The sequence below is a fragment of the Carassius auratus genome, unplaced genomic scaffold, assembly GCF_003368295.1.
Source record: "Carassius auratus strain Wakin unplaced genomic scaffold, ASM336829v1 scaf_tig00215387, whole genome shotgun sequence".
NCBI classification, from domain to species: Eukaryota; Metazoa; Chordata; class Actinopteri; order Cypriniformes; family Cyprinidae; genus Carassius; species Carassius auratus.
Genome location: NW_020528059.1, coordinates 43,223 through 51,461, shown reverse-complemented (window position 1 = coordinate 51,461; position 8,239 = coordinate 43,223). Strand labels below are relative to the sequence as shown.

The following is an 8,239-nucleotide window of genomic DNA, read 5'->3' as shown; positions in this document are numbered from 1 at the left end:
TAGACTGTCCTCCTCTTAAAAACGACCACATAGGTCGTTTGTGCAAGCAGCATATTACGACCTATTATTACGTTTTAAAATCAAGCGCCCTCTAGCGGCCGTATTACGACAGTCTCGTTTGTCGGGTGTGTCGTCATCAAATGACCTTTGACTGTCGTTACCATCGTTACCACCCAAAAAAAGGAGGCGTGACCCAACATCTTACCATGCGTTGTTGTCCAGGTTTGTAAACAATTTTATTTTATGGTTTATTTTTTTTTAAGGTACTGTTCTGATTGTCCTGCAATTAATGTCAAAGTAAGTGCAGTTTTGACGTTTTCTTTACAAATATATGTTGTGAATGCCAGTGAACGAATGTGTGGCAATCGCAACGAATCTGAAATGACCAGTGACCACAACACTTACCTATTTTTTTTTTTATACATGATAACGTGTTTTTACTGTGGTATTTGTAGTTAAAAATCATTAACCACAATGCCATGCCTTTAATACCTTTTTGTAATGTAATTGTGATTCAGTGTTTTTTTTTTTTCAGTTTTTGCAGTTTTCTTCATATCACATACATCTCCAGCTCCTACAACAACATTCAGTGTCCAGCAGCTCTTTATGATGCTCTCTCTCTCTCTCTCTCCTCTCTCTTCTCTCTCTCTCTCTCTTCTCTCTCTCACTCTCTCTCTCTCTCTCTCTCTCTCTCATTTTCGTTTCCTATTTTTCTGAACTGTAATTCATAAATAAGTCACACATATTTTTCTTTCTTTCTCTGTTCATCATGGCATATTTTCACAGCTCAGAATCAGATTTTGATCAGTTCTTGTATTAACAGGGAACTTGTACTCGAAGCTCAACTTGAAGAAGTTTTCCAGTGAAGATGAAGTCCTTCAAAGGTTCGACACAGGTAATGTTGAAGATATGTAGTTATAACTGATTTACTTTAATTAATTTATCCTTACTTTATGTTAATAACCTTCCTTATAGTCCTTCCTTTCAAAATATTTTGTTCACAGATCATTTCTAACACACTGTCTAAACATGTATGTATTAAAACAACAACAACAACTTGTTACTTTTTCTTTATTCCAGCTGAAAAGGAAGACCATGGGCCTGTCAAACCTTGTTTTGTGAGAGGGATGAATTTGACCATCTTGTGTGTTTTACGGAGAAGACCAAAAGCTGCTAAGGCAGATATTTCCAGAGGTACGTCTGTGTTGATCTGAGCACCTCGACAGAACTTTACTGCAGTTACATTTTGCACCGAATTTTATGTTTTTTACTTTTTTAAATACCTCACGACCCCATCAGTACAAACCCTGTGCTATGTCAAAGTATTAATAATTCAAACAATTTCAGCAAATTCATATGATATTGTACAAGCGTACTCTCCAGCTTTTCCTCCTGCTGTCATTGACCATCGCCTCAGCTCTCATGCAGACTGTGTCAGGAATGCTGTGTAACTTGTCATGTGACACAAAAGGGGCCGGTTGCGTAAACATAGCTATTATGTTAAGACTGTGACCAACTAGCAGTTAACCCAGAGATATCATATTTCTGTTAGTAAAATTGGAATTATCTATGTTTTTGTAACTGACTTTAAACAATTATGACAAGTCTAGAGTAAATCAAATTATATGTATGCTGTACTTTTTTTAAAGATTTGTTTTAAGCAGTTTATGCAAGCCGGCCCCAGGTCTTGTATTTTATTTGACCAAATTAGATCATTTAAAGGTGTTTTTACTACAAAGAACAATAACTATAATGACTATTTTATGCATCGCTAGACCAACAAATTATAAAGTTTGTTTTATTTTATACACGCTGCAGTTTAATTTTGTCTTTAACCACTAGCCCGTTGTTTCTTAGGGGAAGATCGTGGCTTAGTGCTTTAGAAAGTTTGACTCTTAACCATAAAGTTGTGGGTTTTGTCTCGGTCCCGGCAATAGACTTTTTTGCGCTGTCGTGGTTAGCTTCCAACTGTTCTCACCGGGCACCGTATACACTTAAATTGATCCCCACTGCTCCGTCGTGTGTGTGTGTTCACTGCTGTGTGTGTGCACTTTGGATGGGTTAAATGCAGAACAAGAATTCTAAGTATGGGTCACCATACTTGGCTGTATGTCACGTCACTTTCATTTGTTGTCAATGTTTTAATTATTCATCATGTTATAAATTCAATTTTTTCCTGTCTTGCAGGATTTCTGACAGATTACTGAGTCCTTCTCCATCAGCTCTCCACAATAGCAGCCCTTCCAAAAGCATCCACATCACTCTCTCTTGTGTGGCACATCTGCTCTCAGTCGTTAGCATGTCTACTTGTATTATTTCTCCTCTAGTCAACACTCCCATCTCTACTGTGAACACTCCTGTCACTATCACCATCCCACCTACTGTATTCTATATGGCATATATATATATATTATATTAATAATATATTATATAATATATATATATAATATGGTTTGGTGTTTGTTTGTGTGTGTGACCTTTAAGGTCTTTAATGATAGAAATGCATTTTCCAGCTGAAAATGATTTATAAAATATAATTTTATTAATAACCGTTTTAGTTTGTCTTGCATATGTTCACAACCAGAAGGCGAATCAGTGATTACATGGAGATTAAGAGGTAATCATGTGAATATTAGTCTTAACAATATTTGTTCTTAATAAGTTAATCACTTTTAAATGAAAGAAAAGAATATGATTTCAAGGCTGGTGCCTTGCAACTCCTGCGTTTCGGTAAAAATATATTTTGGCATTTTATAACTTCTCTGCAAACAAATTGACAATTTTTATTTATTTATTTCATTTTTTTTTTTTATATATATGATTTTTATATTTAGCCAATTTAGTTTTAAAGGGATGTTTCTATTACATAATTCTGTCTGTACCTATTAGTTACTTTATCATCAGTAATTTTTAAAAGTTGTTATATTTCACAATAATATATTATTTTTTTGTTTTTATTTCTTCATAGTGACAAACTAGAGAGAAAGAATGGTGTTATTTGCATTGTTTGTCTGAAAAGTTTGACATATCAATAAACACTGATATGGAAATTACTAAAAAAAAATTATCCCTGTGTTTTTTAAATTGTATTTATTTATTTATTTTTATTATTATTTTCCTTTTTTCTGTAGTTTATAACTGGTAGAGCTAAAAATTGCAAGATTGTAAATACATCTCCAAAAAACACACAAGTGATTAAATGTATACATTTAATACACTATAAATATATAAATATAATATTATTATTTTCATAACAGTATATGCAAAAATGTTGAGCTTAAATATTGTACATTAATATTAGGGTAAAGAATGTGTATAATCGCAAATATGAGGCCCTTGTTTTGAAAATAAATAACTGTAATCAACAAATCTATTGCTGAAATCAGGTTTACCCCACAATTGCAAAATCCGTCATTTTAGTTTTATATTTAGTGGGTGAAATAAATTCACCACAAGAACCCGGAAAAGCCTGTCATGAATGGCCGTATATGGACAAGTAAGGGTGTCGCTTCTGCTCAACTGGATTTTCATTGGCTTTGAAATCCACTTGGCACCTCGAGGACTCGCTGTGACTGGACTTTCTTTTAGCCCAAATTAAAAAACGTTTAATGGTTGCAAAAGTAAATTTTGCTGTAATTATTACGTCAATAGTACCTTCAGTTAACAATGGTGGCATTGCTATATTTTGTGAAATTACCTCTTTACCGAGATCCTAACCTTAAACCTGAACATAACTTAATTGAACTACAAAAAACAGCGCCATGACTTTCACTTTCCATCGATAGAATGGCTAAGGCCTATGGGCAATGTAGTTTAAAATGTTTAATAATGAAATTGTGAAAAATACTTCTTTTTTTAACAAAGGGATATCTAAGCATGTTTATTGTGGCAAAGTTATATGACATATGTGAGAGGCAGGCTGACATTTTTTATTTTACTAAGAGTACTTTTATAAACACATGTATAGCACTTTTCTATGAATGTTTGAAAGCTGTGCCAACATTATTTAGTAAACATAGCATAATGAGTTGTCCTACCAATTTTCTTTTTGAAACTATAATCAGATTTTGATTTACAGCCATTTGGAATGTTAATTGTTTTGCTCTTCGAGGGGACTCTACTGGGCCCCTGGGGATGGAAGGGCAGGAAAAAAATGCACAGCTCTATTCTCATCATTGGCAACAAACTGTTGAGACACATTTTGTAGGTTGTCTTTTCAAAAGCATACCATTATGTAAGTTGGAAGTCATAGTTATCTTAGAATTAAGACACCAGAAAATCAACATAAGTGCCCATTTGAAAAGAGCTCAATTTATTTCATAAGATCAAGAGCAATAATACAGTGCTAATAGTAAACAAAGACAACAAATACATATTCTGACATTTCATCAGACAAGGCCAATGTGTCATTCAGTAAGACAATGTGTGACAGTGTGCAGTTTATGGTTCCATACAATTCATGCAATTTAAAGAATCATAATATAAAATGCCTAATTCATAAATCTCTGTAAAGAATGTCTCATATTTGTCCTGCTCAGGAGCTAGACATCAGTAATGTGCATGAACATCTTCATTATAATACAGAACAGGATTCATGTTGATCTTTCCTTGATTCATCACCTTCAGTTGTGCATGAAGTCCATGCAGTCTCTTCTAATGCAGCTCTTCATCTAACTGAATTTCATTAATATTACTAAATGTTCATGTCTTCATCAAAACAACCATGGTGATTATATGTGTTGTTTACAAAATTAAATGGTGTATCTACCAAAAAACCATCTCTAGTACAGAATATTCACCATACTTGATTATCCAACACCATACGCAATATTTTACTAGGATGCAGCATAAAGACAGATAAAGAAGCATATTAAGACAAATTATATTCAAGTGAAATAAAAATGGGTTACATTAAAACCATTTTATTTTAATCAGATGAAGAAACCCAGATGAAGGCATGGTGAAATGTCTTGAGCACCAAAGAATCACATCCAGTTTCCTTCTCATCATCAGAGCTCTCCTGGTTTTCTTCAAATCCATGTCTCTATCATGATCTTCTTCAATGTCATAAACAATTTGCAATTGTTATCCAGCACAACAATACAACTGATGAACAAGTCATGTGACCAATTCAAATCAAATCATTTTATTATCACAATACCATGAATGCAAGTATACAGGTGGTAAAATGCTTTTCTGCAAACTGCAGCATGACAAGTACTGAATATATTTGCAACACATATACAGTATCAAAAATATAAACCGTATACATAAGAGCTCAATACAGGTAGAAAATATAGTGCAATACTATACTATACAGAGAGAACAAAATGAAAACAATTAACAACAATCACTGTATACTGTAGATATACCTCTGCCCACTGCTCCGGGTGTGTGTTCACAGTGTGTGTGTGTTCACTGCTCTGTGTGTGTGCACTTCGGATGGGTTAAATGCAGAGCACAAATTCTGAGTATGGGTCACCATACTTGACTGTATGTCACGTCACTTTCACTTTCAGTACAGTATGAATTAGTGCAAACAGAATATCAGGTTGCAGAATAATAGTGAGTCAAATTCCAGTCAGTGTAGCTGATAGAGTGCAGTGCACACAGTATGAGGCTGCTGGTGTGTGTATGTGTGTGTGTGTGTGTGTGGTGTTACTGGTACGAGTTCAGTTCAGTCTGATTGCCTGTTGAAGGAACTTGTTTTGCAGTCTGCTGGTGCTGGTTCTGTGATAATGTCTGTCTGATGGTGATGTTGAGAGCAATCCATGGCTCGTGTGGCTGGAGTCTCTGACGGTCCTCAACAAAAGAAAAACCTTGCGTAGATGTCCTGGAGAGACAAAATCATTGTGTCAATTATATATTATTATTATTTAGAATTGTTGTAATGGACATACCATTGATTCCTGTTGAAGGTTGTTGGAGGTATGGGCTCTCAGTTGTGAAGTTTCTTTTATGGCCGTAACATCTGTGCAGTCACACAGCTGTTTGGGAATTCAGTCTTCACAGTTTCAGGCTGCAGCGCTGCATTTGGTGACCATTGACTCCTCCATCTCTGGCCTCAGACCCGCTTCTCTTTAGTCTGGAGTGAAGACAAATGTTCTCAGTACCAGCTTTCCTTCTACTGCAGTCTTTCTGTACAAGTAGAAAATAATAAAAACACAGTCATAACAAATCAGTTATGTATTGAAAACTCATAGTACATATGAAGACTTCAGATGCAAAGGCATCTAAGTTCCACCTGAAGTTTTCTTCTAAAATTCTTCTTAGAAGAACATTTCATACAGAACTTAAAGGCTTTTGCATCTGAAGTCTTCATATACAACACATCTCGTTCTTCATTTCTCCATCAACTGACTTCATCCTCCTTCAAAAACTGTAAGTCCATAAGAAAAATAGTTTTGGTGAATACAGGTGCAGGTGTCAGTACTCACCATATTCAGTCATTTTCTGCCCAAATTCCAGAAATGATGCCCTGATGATTTGTTCATTCTAGGACTTATAAAAAGATGTATATGTGAAAAATGATAATTGCTGACTTGAATAGAGATCAACATCATATGCTGTACTAATGCATTGCTTGAATACAGACACATCAATGGGGATGAGCACCTTTTCACTCTTTTCTGTTTGGGCACAATAGAGCCATGTTCATTCCTCATCCCCAACAGGACTGATGTTCTTTGTGTTTTTGCTCTTCAGCTGTAAAACAAAAATATGTCTATTAACCCCATGTTTAATTACTATTGCTTATTACATATGAATTAAGACAGATATAATTAAGTAAATTCACCAAAAGATTCAGGTTAGAGGATTAAATGAATATTGATTACAATTTTCTACAAACCTTTCTTGGAGAGGGCTGATCATGACAGGAACTTGCTGAGCCACACTAGTAGACATTCAGTTGACAAACCTGAAAGAGGCCATCATGCAACCATCCGCTCTGTTTGTACCTTACAACAGAGCAAGAGAGAATGTGTGAGTGAGTGGAGAGAGTAAAGGACTAAGATGAAGACAAACAAGCAAAGAAAGGCAAAATCTTGCGTTTGAGTTTAACAAAATGAGAGGGAAGAAAGCTGTATCTTCAAGCTATATTATTCTCAATTATTTTCTACACTATAACATGCAGCAGGATTGTTGTAAGCAGTTTAAAGACCTCTTCATACCAAGGATGAGTCCATACTTAATGACACAGAGGAACAACATCAGTGGAATATATTTTCCAGCTGATGAACATTAAACAGCCAATCAAAATGCACATTTCAAAAGCTTGATCATTTAAAGTGGCAGACATCAACGTCGCTGCAGTGTGTATATTAATAAACATAACTTTATCATTGGTTGATGTTGGTGTGGATGCTAAAATAGTTATTGTAGTTACTATTCTTGGTGTGAACAGCCTTAAATGATCTAATTTGGCCAAATTAACTGAAGATCTGATGTGTCACATGACAAGTTACACAGCATTTCCTGACTTGCTTTTAAACAGACGTGTTCAATTAAAATCAACATGGAAATAAAGGCAGACTGTGAGGTGCGGACAGATATCATGTACTGTTAGAACTGGTTAAGACGGTGCTAATAAAGAATACAGTGGACTCAATATAAACTTTAGGATATAACGCTCTGACTACTTAAAATGGACACAGTCTGCATGAGAGCTGAGGCGATGGTCAATGACAGCAGGAGGAAAAGCTGGAGAGTACGCTTGTACAATATCATATGAATTTGCTGAAATTGTTTGAATTATTAATACTTTGACATAGCACAGGGTTTGTACTGATGGGGTCGTGAGGTATTTAAAAAAGTAAAAAACATAAAATTCGGTGCAAAATGTAACTGCAGTAAAGTTCTGTCGAGGTGCTCAGATCAACACAGACGTACCTCTGGAAATATCTGCCTTAGCAGCTTTTGGTCTTCTCCGTAAACACACAAGATGGTCAAATTCATCCCTCTCCACAAACAAGGTTTGACAGGCCCATGGTCTTCCTTTTCAGCTGGAATAAAGAAAAAGTAACAAGTTGTTGTTGTTGTTTTAATACATACATGTTTAGACAGTGTGTTAGAAATGATCTGTGAACAAAATATTTGAAAGGAAGGACTATAAGGAAGGTTATTAACATAAAGTAAGGATAAATTAATTAAAGTAAATCAGTTATAACTACATATCTTCAACATTACCTGTGTCGAACCTTTGAAGGACTTCATCTTCACTGGAAACTTCTTCAAGTTG

The 8,239-nt window shown here is 35.1% G+C and overlaps 1 long non-coding RNA gene across 2 annotated transcripts; it reads right to left on the bottom strand.

The window, feature by feature from the left end:
• Positions 1–5,712: 5,712 nt before the first annotated feature.
• Positions 5,713–7,952, bottom strand: LOC113094472 (uncharacterized). Of its 2 annotated transcripts, none has more exons than XR_003288104.1 (5): positions 7,891–7,952; positions 6,851–6,959; positions 6,616–6,705; positions 5,901–6,085; positions 5,713–5,833 (listed from the first exon to the last, which is right to left on the bottom strand). It is a non-coding gene; the product is annotated as an uncharacterized LOC113094472 (long non-coding RNA). The 2 variants fall into 2 exon arrangements; XR_003288105.1 differs by lacking the exon at positions 6,616–6,705 and adding an exon at positions 6,438–6,501 and having other exon boundaries at positions 5,901–6,138.
• Between the last annotated feature and the right edge of the window lie 287 nt (positions 7,953–8,239).